Here is a 21376-nt window from a genome sequence, read left to right on the forward strand (position 1 = left end):
CTTACGGGTCAAAAGACCTCAAATGGACCTGTTCCAAAATTGATCTGTGGATTTCCGGCTCCAACCAGGAAGAAGCCTAACTATCTCCGGTAAATCTCATTTAGCCTGGTCTCGATTTGGGTTGATCTGTAAAGACCTCTAACTTTGGAGACAAAATAACGTTTATTTGTATGTTTTGTTTTGAATAAGGGGACTTACATCAGTGATGGCCTTCTTGGCCTTCTCCTCTGCGTTCCTGGCTTCCTGCACAGTGTCGTCCACCTCTCCCTGCACCTGCACCAGGTCAGTCTCCAGCTTCTTCTTAGAGTTCAGAAGGCTAGTGTTCTGTATGGGGGACACTCAATGGTTAGTTGGAAGAACTGTATTTCAAGAAAGCAGCATACAAAAGTCACACAGTGTGGGTCAGATGAGACCGTCTAGGAACCACTTATACCTGGGAGTTGAGCAGTCCCACGCGCTCGCTGGCGTCCACCAGCTCCTGCTCCGCCACTTTGCGGCCTCTCTCCGTCTGCTCCAGGGCAACCCTGAGCTCCTCGATCTCAGCGATCATCAGCCCGTTCCTGCGCTCCACCATGGCTGCCTGCTCCTTCAGATCCTCTGCGGCGCGAACAGCGTCGTCAAGGTGCAGTTGGGCATCCTGGGATTTCACAAAGACACAGAGATTATTAAAACGTGTTGTTGTTGTTGTTGTTGTTGTTGTTGTTGTTTTTGTAAGCTGATTGGATCGGTACGGGATGCTTTCATTGCACCCCGCCTCTGGAACTCTCTCCCTCAACCACTCAGAGACTCGCCCTCACTCTCCACTTTTAAATCCCACCTCAAAACCTACCTGTTCTCCCACGCATACAACCTCCCCTAACCCTGCCACCCCCCTCCCCCCTGGATATTGCTGTGTTAATTGTTCCCTGTGCCTGTTTGTTAACTCTGTGTTCTATGTGCTCATGTTTTCTGTTGCTTGTTGTTTCTGTGTTTTCTGTTTTTCCCATATTGTCAGTGTCTTTGAGCCCCGGAAAAGCGCTATATAAATATTAAATATTAATATTTATAATAATTATAATAATTATAATAATAATGTTTATAATATTATTATTAAAAATGTATAATATAAATTAATTATGATTATTATTATGGTTTGGGGCAATGCTCACTGTGACTGGTTTTCCAGCCCCTTACCTTGAGCTGTCCCTGGATGTTCCTCAGCTGCTTCTGGGACTCGGCCGCCTGCCTGTTGGCGTGGCTCAGCTGGACCTCCATCTCGTTCAGGTCTCCCTCCATCTTCTTCTTCACCCTCAGGGCGTCGTTCCTGCTCCTCACCTCTGAGTCCAGGGTGCTCTGCATGGAGTCCACCACCCTCTGGCTGTTCCTCTTGATCTGCTCCATCTCCTCGTCCTTCTCCGCCAGCTTCCTGTCCACCTCACCCTTGATCTGGTTCAGCTCCAGCTGCACACGCAGAATCTTGGACTCCTCGTGCTCCAGTGTGCCCTGAACACAACAACATAGTAGTCACGCGTTGATGTGGGGGAGAGTAGTGGACTGGCACTCATTAACTATGGCTTGTCTTAGACAAGGGGCCTGCTACTGTATGCAATGGAAATGTGGTAACAGGATAGGAGGGCCAGGTCTAAAAACGATTTGATCTCAATGAGACTAACCTGGACAGCAAAGCTTAAATGAAAGGATGAGTATATGTTGCAAACGAACAACAGGATTAAACAGCATTGGTTTCTACCTCAGCCTCCTCCAGGGCAGTCTGGATCTCAGACTTCTCCGTCTCCACGGTCTTCTTGGCCTTCTCCAGCTCATGGATGCTCTTGCCGGTCTCCCCGATCTGCTCAGTCAGGTCAGAGATCTCCTCTGCACACATGAACACAGAAGCTTAGGGTCTGCAAAGGTTTTAGACAGTTTGAACATTGTTCTGACCTAGTTTGATGAAATAAGACATCATGTCAAGACGTCATGAGCTAAACTAAACTGCTGCTGTTTACAGGGTTCCCACGGGTCCTTGAAATCCTTGAAAGTTTGTGAATTTGAGACAAAAAAATCAAGGACTTAAAAGTTTTAGAAAATAGACATGGGTCATTGAAAGTGCTTGAATTCCCCTCTCTCTCTAAAATAAATAAATATATATATTACAAAATGTTTTACTTAGCTCGTCAACTAGTAAATAAGTCTCTGTATTGCTTAACTTTACACATATTTCACAATATATTGTTTTGCTGTGCTGTGGTAGAGAAGGCAAGAGACCATCTAGTGTTCACAGCCCCTCTTTTTAATTGTTGTCTGTGAGTGGATAGTTCCTATTATATAAATTCTCATCTAGATGTGTCTCAAACAATGCCGTGTTGGGTCCTTGAATTTGAGGGAATTGAGTCTTGAAAGTCCATGAAAGGTGCTTGAATTTGATGTTTCAGAAGGTGTGGGAACCATAGGTGAAAGTGGGCCGGAACGGTCCGGTGCGGCGTTCCGGCAAGACTTTCTGTGCCGGAACGCCGTTGGGGGAAGAGATGCAGCTGCCTGTCAATCAAAATCTGATTGCTGCAGAGTGCAGAAGCAATCACGATTCACGATCCATAATTTCCAACAAGGAAACACATGGCTGACGTTATGTTTCGTTGCGTCTATTTTAATACCTTTGAAAAGGACATGTTAACCCGCTTTACAGTAGACCCGACGCGACGCGACGTGGTTGGGTGGGCAGCACTGGGCACTGAGACAGTCCGACCGGGATTACAGTCGCGCCGTATGGAAGCATATAGTGGACTTTATTCAAATGTTAATGCAATTTGAGATTGCATTTGTATGTTCCACTTTTGCATTTTCAGACAATATTCAAATTCAAATGCAATTCTAATGATTTGCATTTTCATTTTCATGTACCTGATGTGCACATTCGCTGTCAATATTAAAATGATAATGCAAAGCCATTTGACATTTAATTTTCAAAGTCATGCGCTGCTTTGTAACTGACAAAACTGACAAGTTCATTCTAATGTAAAAATTACTATGCAATCCCAAAATAGCATATTCATTTGCCACTTTTGCCTGCGTTATTTGAGTCAATATTCAAATTGTAATGCAATAATGTGATACGCAATTGCATTTACATGTTCTAGTAAACACATCCGCTTTGTAGCTGACAAAATTCAAATTTTCATTCTAATGTGAAAATGACTATGCAATCCCAAAATAGCATATTCATTTGCCATTTTTGCCTGCGTTATTTGAGTCAATATTCAAATTGTAATGCAATAATGTGATTAGCAATTGCATTTATATGTTCTAGGAAACACATCCGCTCATTAGAATTGCATTTGAATTTGAATATTGTCTGAAAGAATGCATGCAAAAGTGGAACATGCAAATGCAATCTCAAATTGCATTAACATTTGAACTTAGTCCACTATATGCTTCCATAAGCAAGCCGTGTTGCCAGATTGGGCTACTTTTGGTCACACTGGACGGGTGGATTCGGCAGCTTGTAGACTGGTTGGGCTGGAAATGGTCAATTCCATCTGGCAACCCTGGTAGCAAAATATGTGCATACGTATCTGGTAGCCTACTGGTACTTTCAAATCGCATCGTATTATTATTATTATTATTATTATTAATAATAATAATTACAATTTACAATACAAATACAACAATTGGAGGTCCCTCAAAGAAAATTTGGGCGCACTGCGCGTGCACAACATCAACCTCCAAGGCTTGATTTTGACCCAGGAAAAACCCTGGTATGTACTGTATAACATGATAGCCATCTATGCACTGTATATAAGATGATGACCAAGGGTCTTTCTGCTGCTGACCAAGGGGTTGAGTTCACTTGATGAGGCCCAATTTTGTTTTAGACTCTGTAGGCTACTGTATTTGTTTATTAAGACTTAAGATATATTATCTGAATTTCTCTTGTTTTATCAAATGTTCCAATTATTTTCATTTCTTGTGCTGGTTTAAAATTGCAGGAAACTAGCACAAATAATTGTGTGGGAGAGAGGGGCCGCCGCTACCAAAACGTGCACAGTTTTGGGTCGCTCCACCACCAAAAACTCTCACTCCAAACTTTTGGTGAAACATGGCAGCCCTAAAGTGTTTCTAATTTCGACACCAACACCACGATGTGTGTGTTCAGGGATGCATGAAGCTGGGGGCAGGAGGAGAACAATATGAAACGATGAAGGTTGGGGTAGTAGCCTATAGTTCCTGTAAGAAACTCAAACCACTTTCACCCCTGGTGGGAACCCTGTGTCTGACTCACGTTGCAGGTTCTTGTTCTCCCTCTTCAGAGTCTCCAGCTGGTCCAGAGCCTCCTCGTAGGAGTTCTTCATCTTGAAGAGCTCCGTGCTCAGAGAACGCGCCTCCTTCTGGGCTCCTTCCAGCTCCGCCTGGCCCTCCTCAAACTTCTGCTTCCACTCTGCCAAGACCTGGGGACACAATCCACTTTTAATATCTCGCTTTCTTCTATCTGTCCGTTAGGTAATTGATGTTGTCCATTAGCTAATTGAGAAACATGATTTATTATTTCAATTTAAAAAGGTTGATATGGATGGTGCTAGAATGAATAAAAGATTTGATTAGATTTATTTAGTTGTTTCGCACCTTGTCGAAGTTCCTCTGCTTCTTGTCGAGGTTGGCAGCGAGAGCGTTGGCTCTCTCCACGTCGATCATGAGGTCCTCCACCTCCCCCTGCAGCCTCTGCTTGGTCTTCTCCAGAGAGGCGCACTTTGAGTTGGTCGCCTCGATGGTCTCCTCCGCCTCCTGCAGACGCTGGGCCAGCTTCTTCCTGTTAGACAGACGAGGGGTTTTAAGCAGGGTTCCAACACCTTCTGAAACATCACATTCAAGCACCTTTCAAGCACCTTTCAAGCACCTTTCAAGCACCTTTCAAGCACCTTTCAAGGACTTTCAAGACTCAATTCCCTCAAATTCAAGGACCCAACACGGCATAGTTTGAGACGGATCTAGATGAGAATTGATATAGTTGTGTGTGACTCACTTGGCCTCCTCCAGCTCCTCAGTGCGCTGGACGGCATCAGTCTCGTACTTGCTCCTCCACTGAGCCACCTCACTGTTGGCCTTGGACATGCCGCGCTGCAGCTCTGCCTTGGCCTCCTGCTCCTCCTCAAACTGCTCCCTCAGGAGGTCACAGTCATGGCGGGCAGACTGGACGCCGTGGGCCAGGGCGTTCTTAGCCTGGAGAGAGAAATAGAAGAGAGTAGGAAGGGAGTAGGATAGAGAGAAAGTGTTAAGAGTGTCATAGAAAAAGATACAGAGAGAGACAGGAGGAGGAGAGAGTAGATAGTACAGTAAAGAGAGAAAGAGTAGATTTTTGTACAGTAAAGATGTCACTGGGTGGCACAATCACCCTGAGTCAACGTGAAGCTGTTGTGACTCAAACTGTGTTCATGTGTTCGGTGGATTCTGATTTTGAGTCGCTTACCTTGACCTCCTCCTCAACGTGTCTCTTCAGCTCCTCGATCTGCTGGGTGAAGGCCTGTTTGCCTCTGGTCAGCTGGGACACCAGGGCCTCCTTCTCCTCAAGCTGGCGACCAAACTCACCTGTGGGGAACAGTAAGTAAGTAAGTAAGTAAGTAAGTAAGTAAGTAAAGCTTTATTTATATAGCGCATTTCGTACATGAAATGCAACTCAAAGCGCGAACAGAGCATCTTGTTAACGGGGTCTCTGTTCGCTAAGTTCTAATGGTGTCTAATGTTCATGGTTGTTGTTGTTGGATAAGTTATATTTCTGAGTTTCTAGGATATATAAACTTTCCCTGTGCTGTTGTAATAGACAAAACGTTATCTTGACGTCTCCCTCAGAATTGAATTCAAGGTCTCCCTCCTCACCCACCAGTACATCCATGGAACTGCCCCCCCCTACCTCAAGGAACTCCTCCATACCCCTCAGACCTCCTCACGCACCCTCCGTTCTACTGCCACCAACCTCCTCAAGACCCCCAGGACCAAGCTCCGCACCATGGGAGATCGGGCCTTCTGCTGGGCTGCTCCCAGGCTGTGGAATGCTCTCCCTGACCACCTAAGGGCACCACAGTCTGTGGATGCTTTTAAACGTGGCCTTAAAACCCACCTTTTTAATAGAGCCTTTTTTTAGCCTTTTAATTGAATGTTTTTTGCTTTATCTTACTGTGTTGTAGCACTCTGAGATTTTATATGTAAAGTGCTCTTATAAATGAAATGTATTATTATTATTATTATCTTGCCAATGCTATTCTAATTTGTGTCAAGTTTGATTCATGGTCAGTTCATTCACTAATGTTTATGGGTAGGATTTGGGGTGGGTAAGCTGATACTACATTAACAGTTCTACAGGATCTGGAGTATCATTGGTACCGTTCTCAGTCACGAGTCTGGCCCTCTGTCCGCTAATGTCATTCAGCTGGCGCACGTTCTCGTCGTTCTTAGTCTTGATCTCGCTCAGCTGGTCCTCAACAGTACGACACATCTTCTCCAGGTTGCCCTGGTAGAGAAACATAAACCGTTATTCCTTTAAATGATTATCTAGTGCCAAGCTTTCCTTTGTTACAGTTTTATTTGAGTGGTCATCCACACGCCGCTCCATCCAAACATCCGCTACTGACCTTAGCCTTGGCGACGGCCTCCATGTTGCTGGAGAGGTCGTCGATCTCCATCTTGTACTCGCTCTTCTCCTTCTCCAGCTTCTGCTTGACGCGCTGCAGGTTGTCGATCTGCTCCCCGAGCTCCGCCACGCTGTCCGCCTGCTTCTTCCTCAGAGCGGAGGCGGTGGCCTCGTGCTGCAGGGTGGACTCCTCTAGGTCGCGTCTCAGTTTCTGGAACTCGGCCTCGCGCTTCTTGTTCATCTCTATCTGAGAAGCGGTGGCGCCTCCGGCCTCCTCCAGCCTCTCGCTGATCTCCTCAAGTTCCCTGGAGAGATCGGCCCTCTGCTTCTCCACCTTAGCCCTGGCGGCACGCTCAGCCTCGATCTCCTCCTCAAGCTCCTCAATACGAGCCTAAAGCAGCGAGACACAAACAGAGAGTCGTCACAGTCAAAAGCAAGGGAGCCCAGAAAATAATACTTGCTACAAATGATTATTTTATTAAGACGTGTTTATCCAAAGCAACTTACAGTTAATATACAGAATGTACTGTATGTTGTTTAAGCGTCATGCTTAAACCAGCTGAACCACTGCAAACCAAGGCAGCGCTAACAGGAGGAGGAATTGATCACTGTTTCTCATAGCGATCCTGGCGATGTTAACTGTAGTGTCCCAGTAAACAAAGAGTCCAAAAGACGTCCTCATGGAAGCCGGAATGTGGGTTCAGATGACGTCTTTCTAGGACGTCCAGGTGACGTCTTTAGGACTCTTTGTTTACTGGGTCATGAGACACTATACATCCAAACTGAACCATCTGACGGTCCTGTTCTGTACCTGGAGTTCCTTGATCTTCTTCTGGTTCTGAGCACCCAGAGACTGTTCATCCTCAATCTTGCTGAGGAGCTGGGCGGTCTCAAAGTCCTTCCTGAAGAACAGTTTGATACGCTTGTCAATTCATTTAAAAGGTTTTTGAAACGTTTCGTTTCAACAGAATGACGATTCTGACTATTGCAACGATTTAAAGAAAAATGAATGTTCGATTTGTATCAGATACGACTTTTGAGTCATTTGTTTGTGTTTACTTCTTGATCTTCTCGTCAGACTGCTGCTTGTCGTTCTCCAGGTCCATGATGGACTCCTGGGCCAGCTTCAGATCTCCCTCCAGCTTCCTCTTGGCTCTCTCCAGGTCCATACGGAGCTTCTTCTCCTGCTCCAGAGAACCCTCAAGCTAGGAGACAAAGACACTGATTTGTCATCAAAATCTAAATAACGAACAACAATGTTGTTGATGAAAGTAAACTACATGAATAAAGTAATGCCTAGTCTGAGAGTATAAGACAGGGTTCAACAGGTTCATGATGATTGCTTCAAAGTAACTGACTAACCTTGGCTTTCGTAATATAACAGCCGTCTAATAATTCACAACCTTATTGACTGTCGCATGTTCTTGTGTGTTTTAACTTATGGAAAACAATAAGCTTTACTCTTCTATTACAATCTTGGTTGAGACTCGCACAGCTTGGTGTTCATTCCCCACTCACGTCGTCCACTTGCTGTTCCAGCTTGGTCTTAGCCTTGGTCAGAGTGTTGACTTTGTCCTCCTCCGCCTGCAGGTCGTCCAGTGTCTGCTGGTGGGCCTCTTGCAGGGCTTTCTTCTCCTTGGTGAGCTTGGCAACAGCCTCATCCTGAGACGCCATTTCCTCGGTCAGGTTTTTAACCTGGAAACAGCCACAACAGAGACAGTCTTTTGTCACTCCTCACAATCTCACAAAAGGAAATGCAGTTTATATGGCATATAATGTAACTGTGCAAATGTTAGCATATCCTAGAAGTGATCCTCTACACGGCAGAGGTGTGTATACACTGAATTCATATCAGATATAGAATGAAGAGTCCAGAATGTTCTATGAACGTTCATTGATTGTTTGACATTGACAGTTTGATCAGATTGTAGTTTGTATGTAATTTGTATGAAGACCTCCATCTCTTCAGGTTACACCTTAACTGCTCCTCCTGAGACATCCACTACCCCCCAGCACTGTGTCTCCTGAGACACCCGCTTTTCCCCTTTACTGTGTCGCCTAAGACTTCTACTGCCCCCCTTGTACTGTTTCTCTGTTTCTCCAGTGTCTATATATATTATTTTATGTTTTCCTTCTATCACAGAGACTGCCAATGGCCCCTGGCCTGAGCTAGATTACTCTTCCTGCTACGACTGGTGGATTGATGATTCACTTGCTAAATGACATAAATGTAATGTATGTGTTATATGAGACCTTGTTCTCGGTGGCGTGCTTCTCCTTCTCCACTTTGGCCAGCGTGAGCTCCAGGTCGTCGATGTCCTTCTTCAGCTCAGAACACTCGTCCTCCAGCTTCCTCTTCTTGGCCGTCAGCTCGGCGTTGATCTCCTCCTCGTCCTCCAGCCTCTCGGTCGTCTCTTTGAGTTTGGCCTCCAGCTGGATCTTGCTCTTGATGAGCCCCTCGCACCTCTCCTCAGCGTCGTTCAGACACTCTCCTTCCTGGTGGCAGGAGGAGGGAAGAATGAATGATCTTTATTGTCATTGTAACAGGTACAACGAAATGTAAATGCAAACCCCTAGGTGCTAACAAACAAACACAGTCCTAAGATATTAAAAAAAACAAGAATGAGACATAAATAGACATAAATAGGGGGATAAGTGATCGGTAGGCATCTGAGAATGTATCTATTATGTGAACTTCTATACTTCTATACACTATATGGCCTATTCACAGGGGGTATATAGACAGGGGGGAGTTAGCATGTAACTATGTACTTTTATAACATATAAACATATAAACAAGAATGGAAGAAAAAGCTAATGGCTTCAGTTCTCAATGTGTGTGCAGATATAAACTCATTCTAGTCCAAGGGCACACAGCAAATCAATACAAATCTATGAAAAACGTGTGTGTGTGTGTGTGTGTGTGTGTGTGTGTGTGTGTGTGTGTGTGTGTGTGTGTGTGTAGGTGTGTGTGTCTGTGTCTGTGTGTCTATGTCTGTGTGTGTGTGTGTGTGTAGGTGTGTGTAGGTGTGTGTGTCTCTGTGTCTGTGTGCGTGTGTGTGCGTGTGCCCTCCCTGGTCTCTCACTCACAGATGCAATTTGCATGGCCAGGGTGTTCTTCTCCTGCAGGAGGGACACCATCTTCTCCTCCAGGTCCTTCTTCCGGGCCTCCGCCTTAGTCAGGGCCACTTTGCACTTCTCAAAGTCGTCCTTCATGTTGGCCAGCTCCTTCTCTGTCTCCGCGCTCTGCAGCAGAGGCTTGATCTTGTAGTAGACCTTCATCCAGGGCCAGTGTTTGACATTCATGAATGAGCGGACGTTGTACTGGATGGTGTAGATGGACTCTCTGGTCGACGCCAAGGAGGAAGGGGGAGGGAGAGGGAGAGGGAGAGAGAGAGGGGGAGGGAGAGGGAGAGGGGGAGGGGGAGGCAGTTGTGATGTAGTGAGTTTTATGCTTTTGAACGGCTCAATGATAACAAAGTTACTTTACACATGACAAGTAAACTATATGATTATATAATTGGCCTGTAACCCAGTAAACAAAGAGTCCAAAAGACGTCCTCAGGGAAGCCGGAATGTGGGTTCAGATGACGTCTTTCTAGGATGTCCAGATGACGTCTTTAGGACCTTCCTAGAAAGACGTCATCTGAACCCACATTCCGGCTTCCCTGAGGACGTCTTTTGGACTCTTTGTTTACTGGGAAGTGCATTCATAATGCGATGTTTAATACGTGGTGTTAGACTAGAGAGATTATGTTCCGTCCCGTACCTCCTCTCCATCATCTTAGTGAATTCCCTCCTCATCAGGTATGCGCGGCAGAGAGCTTGCGTCATGGTAACCAGAGTCGCCAGCTTCTCATCTCTCATCTCCTCCAGGACGCCCAGCAGACCGGCCTTGAAGAACACCTGAGCGCAGGTGAACAACACGTCCAGTGGAGGAGTCAGACGTTGTCACATGTAGGAGGAGGCGTGTGTGTGTGTGTGTGTGTGTGTGTGAGGAGTCAGACGGTGTCACATGTAGGAGGAGGCAGGATAGAACATCACAGGGAGGATCATCACAACAACAATTAGCATTGAAATGCAGGTCGTCTGAGGGAGAGAAGGGAGATTTCTAATGGATATACTGTATCTATATACATTCATATGTTAGTCCTGTTGCGTGGTGTGGGTTAGGGTTAGGGTTAGGGTGGTGTGTAACATTTCCTGGGTGAATTTGAGCGCTGACCTTGGTGTGTCCAAACTTGTACTCATCCTGAGGAACATCGATGGACGCGAGCAGCTTCTCAGAGGCCTTCTTGTTGTCCATGAACTGACCCTCAGGGATGACGCTGGCATTCAGCACTTTGTACCTGGAGGGGGAGAGGTGGTACATATGTTACATACGCTGTTCTTTATCGTCAATGACGGGCACTTCGTGTGTGTGTGTGTGTGTGTGTGTGAGAGAGAGAGTGTGAGTGTGAGTGTGAGTGTGTGTGAGAGAGAGTGTGAGTGTGAGTGTGAGTGTGAGTGTGAGTGTGAGTGTGAGTGTGAGTGTGAGTGTGTGTGAAAGAGAGTGTGAGTGTGAGTGTGAGTGTGAGTGTGAGTGTGAGTGTGTGTGAGAGTGTGAGTGTGAGTGTGAGTGAGTGTGTGTGTGTGTGTGTGAGTGTGTGAGTGAGTGTGTGAGTGTGTGTGAGTGTGAGTGTGAGTGTGAGTGTGAGTGTGTGAGTGTGTGTGAGTGTGAGTGTGAGTGTGAGTGTGAGTGTGTGTGTGTGTGAGTGTGAGTGTGTGTGTGTGTGTGTGTGTGTTGTACCTCTGTTTGAAGTCAGCGTAGAGGATTCTGCTGGGGAAGCCCTTCCTGCAGATCCTGATGCCCTCCAGAACCCCGTTACACCTCAGCTGGTGGATAACCAGGAAGTTCTCCATCAGGCCTGGAAAACACAACATGTGAGTAAGTAAAATGTATTTGTACAGCACCTTTCCCAGACCAAGGGTCACAAAGTGCTTTACATATAGAGAACATAATAAAGAAGAAACATAATAAAACATAATAAAAGAGCGAAAGCCACAGCAGGTTAAAACAGGCAAACAAGTGAAAATAAGAACAAGTAACAGACAGCAGGTGTACAACAACATCAACAGGACACAGAAAGACAGGCCCCTGGGGCTATCCAAAAGCCTGTCGATACAAGACAGTCTTCAGTTGTTTTTTAAAAAGCCTCTTAAAAGCCTCTTTAAAATGCATCTTAACCCCCAAATAAACCTCTCAAATAATGTATATTTTAAAGGCTTGTGGACTTGTAGTAAGGATTAGTAATGTCACCATGGGCTTAGTGTGTAATATGTCTCTCTGTGTCGTACCTGGAGTCTTGGACTCGTTGGGGATCAGGCAACGCACAAAGTGAGGGTGGGTGCTCCTCAGGTTGGTCATCAGCTTCTGCAAGTTCTCCTGTGAGGGGTTACAAACCATAGTGGTAAACAGACTGCACTTACAGTATATAGCGCCTTTATCCAAAGCGCTTTACAACGGCCTCTCATTCACCCATTCACACACACATTCACACACCAATGGCGTCAAGCTACCATGTAAGGCGCCGGCCTGCTCACTGGGAGCAATTTGGGGTTCAGTGTCTTGCCCAAGGACACTTCGACACGTGGCCAGCCGGGGCTCGAACCGCCGATCTGCCAACCTTGCGATCATTAGACGGCGGCTCTACCTCCTGAGACACAGGCTTCTAGTACGCCCCATAGTGCTCTCACAAATAATTCAGACTAATTTACACTTTTTCTAAAGATAGTAACTTCAGCAGGACTGTCAGCAGCTCACCCTGAACTGGGAGGACACCGTCTGCATGGACCCGCCCTTCTTCTTGCCTCCTTTCTTTGTGGAATCTGTTTCAAACAGTAAAACATGTTAGTGTTAGGCTACAAAGAGTAAAACATGTTAGTGTTAGGCTACAAACAGTAAAACATGTTAGTGTTAGGCTACATATTAGCGTTAGTCTCTGATCAGCTCCCTTCAATGTTTGTTCATTGAAGTAGAAATGGCGCTGGCCACAGAATAGTGAAACGTTACAGCTGTAGGCCTATAGCCTCCGTCTTCTTACGCACCGAGAAAAAGCCTTTAAAAACATGGACAAGGAAAGGACTATATCCAAGCGTGGACAGGAGGGGTTGTAAATGTGTGGCTGAAATAATGTAGTAGTGTCCTGCCTGGCTTGATGCCAGTTATCATGCTAATGCTAAGCTAATGCTTATAGTTATGAACATGATGTTATCATGCTAATGCTAAGCTAATGCCTGGTTATGAACGTGATGCAAACGTTACCCTCAGGTGGAGGAACAGGATAAAGCTGAGGTAGAAGTTTGACTGAGGACTTCTGGTAGAGCTGCACCACAGAGTCGTTCAGGGGGTCCTTGTTCTTGTCCAGCCAGCCGGTGATGTTGTAGTCCACAGTGCCGGCGTAGTGCACCAGGGAGAAGTGGGCCTCCTGTTTGCCCTTGCCAGGCTTGGGCTTCTCAAACGCCTTGGTTTTACCGAGATGCTGGCAGTTCAGCTTGTCCTTGAAGGTGGTGTCTGAGGCCTTGGGGAACATGCACTCCTCCTCTAGGATGGAGAAGATGCCCAATGGCTGTGTCCAGAAAGAGTTAGGAGTTATTAAACGAGTATGTTTATGTTCATATTTTATATTGAGTATAGTATGTTCTTTACTTCAACAGCACTCACCTTTATATGATGATACACATGTCATAGAAGCGTATTAAGCAAGTACTAACAGTTACTATGTTCAGTTACTAACAGTAAGATGTGTTGTACCACCGTGAGAGCGTCTTACAGTAGTCTCAAACACCTACCTCTATTAAATGTGCTTTTGACATCCGTCATTAAATAGTTAAGTCCTCACAGGCTGCTTACCTTCTCAATAAGCTCAATGCAGGCAGCCAAGTCCATGCCGAAGTCAATGAACGCCCAGACGATTCCCTCCTTCTTGTACTCCTCTTGCTCCAGGACGAACATGGTGTGGTTGAAGAACTGTTGCAGTTTCTCATTGGTGAAGTTAATACACAGCTGCTCCATGCTGTTGTACTGTGGATGGGAGTTTCAGAATAAAGGAATCTTGTTGTCATACATGGCTGTTAACCTTTTCATAATCGCTAAAAAGTTGTTTCCTTGTCCTGACAACATACTCACGTCAAAGATCTCAAAACCGGCAATGTCGAGCACACCGATGTAGTACTGCCTTGCTTGCTTGGTGTCCAACTGTTCGTTGATACGGATGACCATCCACAAGAACATCCTCTCATAGATGGACTTAGCCAGTGCCATCACGGAATTATTCACCTGGAAACAACGATACTTCTAGTTAATACACGAGATACCAGGTGTGGATGAGAGGATGCAGGTGGAGGGGGGTATGGATATTAGAGGGTTTTGGGGGGGATTTAAGGATTAGGGCATTAAACTATATACAAGTGTTGTGACTGCATAAACTTGGGGGAGAGGGGGGGGGGCTGTTTGTTTGTCTGTCTTTCTCTGTGTTGATGTCAGAGATGGGAGGGGGGGTTGGGGGGGCTGTTTAGGGGGGTAGGGGGGGGCTGTTTAATTTGATCTGATACTGGTGTTGACTGTTGACTGATTTGGGAAATTGTGTTTCATGATGTATCCTTGTTGAACCACAGGGTGGCACTGTTACACTCAAGCACTATGAAACCAAGACAAGTCAAAATATTGTTCACAATAATGGTAGAGTCGTATGTTATGAATCTAAAGAATGATACATGAATGCCTTACCTGGCCTACTGTCTGTCCCTTGGTCACGTACTCGTTGCCGACCTTCACTCTGGGGTAGCAGAGAGCTTTGAGCATGTCGGCTGAGTTCAGGCCCAGGAGGTAAGAGATTTTATCAGCCACTGGAAAGAGAAGGAGCAACAACAGAGTCAAGGACAGAGCCGTACTATTAAAATGCAGGGAGGGTTAAGGCTAACCCTACCCCTACTGAGAGAGAGCTCTCTTGTTCAGAGGAGCCCTGGTTACAAACATCAGAAAATCTATTGTACATTCATAATGGCAAACATAGCAGAGTTTATTAATAACAAATCAATTACAACAATAATTTACACGCTAGCTGTTTACACGCTATGTTCTAAGTGTTTTATCAGTGAAAGTGAGATCTATGTTTGGGTGTCTGTAAGGCCTGAGTGATCCGCTGTTCTGGTGTTTCATCAGGAACAACTTCTAGATGTTTGGGGTCGGAGGTGAACTCACCCTCCGTGCCGTCAGGCTCGGCCTGCTCCTCACGCTGCTTCTGTTTGAAGTGCATGTTGCCATGTTGCATGACGGCACCAGTCAGCTTGTAGATGTACGCTTTCTCCTCAGGGATGAAGCCCAGGATGTCAATGGCGTCCTGGAAGAGAGCGACTTCACGTTAGCCAGGACAGAAAGCAGAGAGGATTTGAAGACAAACTCACTTTGTCAGAGTATGGCTCTGTAAGATCTCAATCTAGCAGAATGGATGGAAACGTCTGACTTCTCTGTCCCTCTAGTTGACTAGCAGCACAATAGGATTTTAACAATGTTACACAGGGCGCTCTTGTGGATGCCGTATGCACCCCTATAAGAGGAGTCATTAACACTGGGTACTCCAAAACAAATCAGTGATACAAAGAAGGACCCTTCTGCGTGACTCACGTCTGTGGCGTCCAGCTCCACCTTGTCGTCGATGCTGGCTACGGTGATCTGCCCCTGGCTGATCATGGGGAAGTCGTAGGGGTTGGTGGTGATGAGGCACATTTCTGTGGAGAACAGAGAACAACGTTGTCTGTTAAATCAAACGCGTGTAGATATCTGGACCACTTGTACTCAATACCTCATATACTCCATGACAGATGTGTTCAACAACCAGTGGACTGCTTTCCCTCTTCCCCCCCGCCAGGCACATTTAATCAACTCAACCAAAGCCTGATTCTTATATCATCTTTGGCTCTACTGAGTGCAGCAGCTACTGTATGCTGCCCACGGCTATCAGAACTGCAGAGTCACTACCCATCTTCCGTCTGAGATGGTTATAGCTTTTCCCCTATACTATGCCTCCTAAGACTCTACTGCCCCCCTTGTACTGTCTCTCCAGCAAAAAAAAAGACTTTTTCACGCCGACTGCCAGTGGCCCCTGGCCTGAGCTAGATTACACCTCCTGCTAGAACTGGTGAACTGATGATTCACTTCCTTAGTCAAATGTATTGATTGTAAGTCGCTTTGGAATAAGGCGTCTGCTAAATGCCAAAAATGTAAAAAAATAAAATAATATATGGGTATTTCATTTTCACAGCAGGGAGCTAGTTTACTTAGATAGTTCAGTTAGATAGTTTAGTTAGATAGTTTAGTTAGATAGTTTAGTTAGATAGTTCAGTTAGATAGTTCAGTTAGATAGTTCAGTTAGATAGTTTAGTTAGATAGTTCAGTTAGATAGTTTAGTTAGATAGTTCAGTTAGATAGTTCAGTTAGATAGTTTAGTTAGATAGTTTTCCCAGATCTCTGCTTTGGCGTACCAACGATCTCAGGCTTGTGGTCGGTCATCATCTGGTAGAAGATGTGGTAACCCCTCTCATCAGGCAGCTGGAAGGCCACCCTGGACTTCTCCAGCAGATCTGACAGAGAGAACAGAAGGGGAAAATGTCAAGTATTGCAGTATTGTTTTGTAGAATAAGTATGGAGAAATGACTGATACCAACTTACAGGTCTCAATGTCAGCGCTAGCCAGTTTGCCGCTAGACGCGAAGTGAATCCTGATGAATTTACCCTACAGTAGTGCAGAGTACAGTCAGTTAGAAAATCAGGTATAAAAAAAAACTACAACTGCCAAAGTGTTTCACCTCATACTTACAAAGCGAGACGAGTTGTCGTTCCTCACAGTCTTGGCGTTACCGTAAGCCTCCAGCAGGGGGTTAGCAGCAATGATCTGATCCTCAAGAGACCCCTGAATGAGACAAACGTTGCTAAAGCGTTAGTAACTGAAGATCTCGTCATGTCTCTTCCAACAACATCTGTTCCTTTCAGCTGAGAAGGTCGGTGGCTATAGTGAGGTACACTCTGTTTGAAATGAGAGAGAGTGGTTCCCACTCTAAAGCCCAGGGTTCCACCCAGCTGTCTCTGAGTCTTCTGGTTCCCAACAGCACACACACCCACCCCAAACCCTCTGTCAAACTAGAGGACATTAGAGAAATGTTTGTGTTCTCAATCATTCACCTCAGCTTCCTCTAAAGACAGGAAACAGGAGAAGAACGTACCTTAATCTTCCCAGAGCTCCCGGCTGCTGGTCCTCCGTCCTTCTTTGGGGCCGCCACGGCGATGGTGGCAAAGTACTGGATGACACGCTTGGTGTTGACAGTCTTTCCTGCACCGGATTCTCCACTGGTTCATAGACAGAGAACCAGGGGTTTAGTAAGTAAGTACGGTAAGTAACATTTATTTGGATAGCACCTTTCCCAGACCAGGGGTCACAAAGTGCTTTACATATGGAGAACATAATAAAGAAGAACATAATAAAACATAATAAAAGAGCGAAGGTCATAGCAGGTTAAAACAGGAAAACAAGTGAAAATAAGAACAAGTAACAGACAACAGGTGTACAACAACATCAACAGGACACAGAGAGACAGGCCTTTGGGGCTATCCAAAAGCATGTCTATACAAGACAGTCTTTAGCTGTCTAAAGCTTTAGTTTAGGTTTAGGGTTAGGATCATATCAGCATTCATGAAGCAAGAAAATAATACGGCATTGCTTTAACTAAGTTTTATAACCAAGTTAATGTTCTCAAATATTCTCACTCAGTCACTGAATATTGACTTCATACATATTACATACTACCCCAACCTACTGCAAAAGGAGGAACACTTTTTGAAAAGTAAGATAGTTAGTGAACAACTTACGTAATCAGGACGGACTGATTCTCTCTGTCTGCAAGCAAAGAAACACATTGTTCAGACTCATTCACTGGATGTTGGTAGATTATTGCATTCAAGGCATCATCACAAAGTCACACATCTAACTATCCATCCATCCATCCGTGAGTCTTCTTACCGACCAACATGAACTGGAAGGCGTTGTCAGAGACAGAGAAGATATGGGGTGGAGCCTCCATGCGCTTCTTCCCTCTGTAGGCGTTCACACACTCCGCGCTGTACACGGGGAGCCACTTGTAGGGGTTCACCGTGGCGCAGAACAGCCCAGAGTAGGTCTGGATGAAGTGGATCAAACATGGGAATTAGACAAGTCAGATTAGCTGGAATGTGGAAACGTAGGTATCTTTGAACATACTGATATGGTGTATGTGACCCATCTCTTCAGGTTACACCTTAACTGCTCCTCCTGAGACATCTACTGACCCCCAGCACTGCATCTCCTGAAGACACCCGCTTTTCCCCTTTACTGTGTCCCCCCAAAACTTCTATTGCCCACCTTGTACTGTTTCTCTGTTTCTCCAGTGTCTATATACAATTTTAAAAAAGGCTAGGTTTAGAAGGAGGTGATAGAAGTAGGCTTTTCCTTCTATCAATGGCCCCGGGCCTGAGCTGGGTTACTCTTCCTGCTACGACTGGTGGATTGATGATTCACTTGCTTAGTCAAATGTATTGATTGTAAGTCGCTTTGGAATAAGGTGTCTGCTAAATGCCAAAAAAGTAAATGTAATGTTTTCGTTCTCTGTGTTGTGTGCTAGGTTTCTGTGTTGACTGGTGTGTATGTGTCTCTTATGGGTTAGGGCTAGGGTTAGGGCTAGGGTTAGGGCTAGGATTAGGGTTAGGGCTAGGTTTCTGTGTTGATTGGTGTGTATGTGTCTCTTATGGGTTAGGGTTAGGGTTAGGGCTAGGTTTCTGTGTTGACTGGTGTGTATGTGTCTCTTATGGGTTAGGGTTAGGGCTAGGGCTAGGTTTCTGTGTTGACTGGTGTGTATGTATCTCTTATGGTTAGGGTTAGGGTTAGGGCTAGGTTTCTGAGTTGACTGGTGTGTATGTGTCTCTTATGGGTTAGGGTTAGGGCTAGGGTTAGGGCTAGGTTTCTGTGTTGACTGGTGTGTATGTATCTCTTATGGTTAGGGTTAGGGTTAGGGCTAGGTTTCTGAGTTGACTGGTGTGTATGTGTCTCTTATGGGTTAGGGCTAGGGTTAGGGCTAGGATTAGGGTTAGGGCTAGGTTTCTGTGTTGATTGGTGTGTATGTGTCTCTTACGTAGATCATCCATGCTGCGTAACGCTCTTTGAGGTTATACAGCACAGAGGCTTCGTTCAGGTAGGTCATCATGGCCATGTCCTCAATCTTGTCATACTTTGGGGGGTTTATCTGCAAGATGTCCTCTTCTTTATACTCTTTAATCTGAAACAGTGGGACATCGTTGGTCAGTGTGTGTTGAAAGGTTCATCCTGCTTATGGAAGCTGCAGTCTGGTTATATGTTATAGTCTTACCTCCTCGGTGACCAGGAGTTTCACAGATATTTTCGCCCCATCCCTGGCAGTAATTAAACCCTTGAGGTACAGCTCCTTCTTGTCAGTCACATAGCAGGAGTTCTTAGCATCAAAGGGTTTGCTCTGAGCTTCGATCCTCTCCCTCTCTGGCTTACGAAGGTAGATGGCAGCTTCGCCATACAGCTGCATCTCTGCGTCCGTACTCATGGTGGCGGCTCACTAGGAAAGGTAGAATAAAACACAAACATGGTTGAGTCTGTGCTACTAACCCCTCCCCAGTCAACAGAGCTAGAGGCAGGGCTACTAACCCCTCCCCAGTCAACAGAGCTAGAGGCAGGGCTACTAACCCCTCCCCAGTACAGAGTTAGAGGCAGTGCTACTAACCCCTCCCCAGTCAACAGAGCTAGAGGCAGTGCTACTAACTAACCCCTCCCCAGTCAACAGAGTTAGAGGCAGTGGTACTAACCCCTCCCCAGTCAACAGAGTTAGAGGCAGTGCTACTAACTAACCCCTCCCCAGTACAGAGTTAGAGGCAGTGCTACTAAACCCTCCCCAGTCAACAGAGTTAGAGGCAGCCGCAGTGCTACTAACCCCTCCCCAGTCAACAGAGTTAGAGGCAGTGCTACTAACCCCTCCCCAGTCAACAGAGTTAGAGGCAGGGCTACTAACCCCTCCCCAGTCAACAGGGTTCCCAGAGACAGGGTTCCTGCGCTGGTCTTAAAAAGCCTTAAAGTCTAAAATCCAGCAATCCGATTTATAAGGCCTAAAAAGTTCTCAAGGTTCAGTTATTAGGTCTAAAACATGAGGTGCTAGGTCTTAAAAATGAGATTAGCTTGTCCTGCGGAAGGAAAATCAGTCCGACCACATCTATTTACATGGAAATTAATCAAGCTGGAACCCAAAAAAATCCAATTGGCTGCCCCTGGGAGAGATTATTGGCAAATGAAGCTACGGCAGGATGACAAAAAGCTATCATATGGTGTCGCGAATAGGTCTAAAATTCTATTCAACAAGGTCTAAAAAAGTCTTAAATTCGACTTGTTGAAACTTGTAGGAACCCTGTTAGAGGCAGTATATTTAATGTTTTCTGATCATGTGAAGACTCAAACCACGTCTCACCTTCTCTTCTCCACCCAGATGAAATCGTATCTTCGTGGTAACCCGAGGTCCTACAAACACAGTCAGCTGAAAAACAAACAAAGACAATTAAAGAAGAAGAATGATATAATTATATAACAGAGACCTCCGTAGGTGTTGGGATGCTGAGGCTTTGTTTCTTTAGTAAGTTTAGATTCTCTTCATTATTTTATTTATTTTTATTTATTTTTACACGCTGTCATTTCTAAATGGTGAAATATGAACACAAACAGCATGAAATAAAAGCTGAGACTCTATACTCTCTAACCTCATATTTACTCATAATAGTATCGAGCCAAAAAGGTCATTTGGACTAGAAAAGTTTTATGATTGCACTTTTTTTTTTACCACTTGGTATAAACATGCCAGTTTGCTTTCAAAATAATGTCTGTGAAGTAAAACATGTTTTGAATTATCTAATCACGATTTAAAAACAATTCCACTTTCCTGTCAAATAAAATGCAGGACTTGAAATAGAGCGAAACAAGTATGAATGTAAAAACATCCAGAACAACTCCCACAATGCATCAGACAAGGAGCTCCTAGATAAGACAAGGTCAATCATGTAAGGTGGAGGAGGAGGAGGAGGTGGAGGGTCTTACCTCAGAGGTTGAATCTGCCTGTGGATGTGGTGGTCTCACACTCCTTATATCTGGTTCCAGATCTGCCAACCCAGCAGAAGTTAATTCTGGACCACGGGGCTGGAGGAGATGGATTGGATGAGAGGCTGTTTCCCTCTCTGCCCTTTTCTGATTTTACTACCTGATATTTAGTCCAGCCAACTTCCAATCACTCTGATTTCAGTCGCACACAAAATCCTGCCTTTTCTGTAGCAGTCATGGGAGGGATAAGTGCAACTATGTGATGAAAGCTCCTAAACCCCAGCAAACAGACTCAGGACAGACTCTTGTATTTTATTTTTTATTGTATTTTATCTTTACTTTTTCCCCCTGCTTTTATATTCATTCTATGCTTGTCCTGTTGTAAAGCACTTTGAGCTGCATTTCTTGTATGAAAGGTGCTATATAAATAAAGCTTTACTTACTTACTTACTTCAGACTCAGGATAGACTCTTCCTTGTATTTCCAGATAAAGGTCAGCAGACAGAACAATAATCTAGATTTTTCAAACGTTAGTGATGCTAATTTCATCTGCCTTGGTTCAGATGTGACACAATACAATATACATCACACCTGGAATGTCTCTTTAATA

General features: G+C 45.1%; 1 pseudogene across 1 annotated transcript; it reads right to left on the reverse strand.

The window, feature by feature from the left end:
* Positions 1–1289: 1289 nt before the first annotated feature.
* Positions 1290–19234, reverse strand: LOC308167660 (myosin heavy chain, fast skeletal muscle-like; annotated as a pseudogene). Its single transcript has 32 exons — positions 19028–19234; positions 18794–18937; positions 17650–17806; positions 17499–17526; positions 16856–16979; positions 16453–16545; positions 16305–16368; positions 16118–16216; positions 15261–15364; positions 14838–14976; positions 14364–14482; positions 13764–13913; positions 13488–13658; positions 12900–13203; positions 12399–12463; positions 11933–12020; positions 11385–11502; positions 10821–10944; positions 10365–10501; positions 9686–9941; positions 8849–9091; positions 8114–8290; positions 7655–7800; positions 7407–7497; positions 6597–6986; positions 6349–6475; positions 5438–5556; positions 4994–5190; positions 4597–4780; positions 4256–4421; positions 1730–1854; positions 1290–1482 (listed from the first exon to the last, which is right to left on the reverse strand). The product of its transcript is annotated as a myosin heavy chain, fast skeletal muscle-like (transcript).
* Between the last annotated feature and the right edge of the window lie 2142 nt (positions 19235–21376).

Source organism: Nansenia antarctica (assembly GCF_963989245.1).
Source record: "Nansenia antarctica genome assembly, chromosome: 11".
NCBI lineage: Eukaryota > Metazoa > Chordata > Actinopteri > Argentiniformes > Microstomatidae > Nansenia > Nansenia antarctica.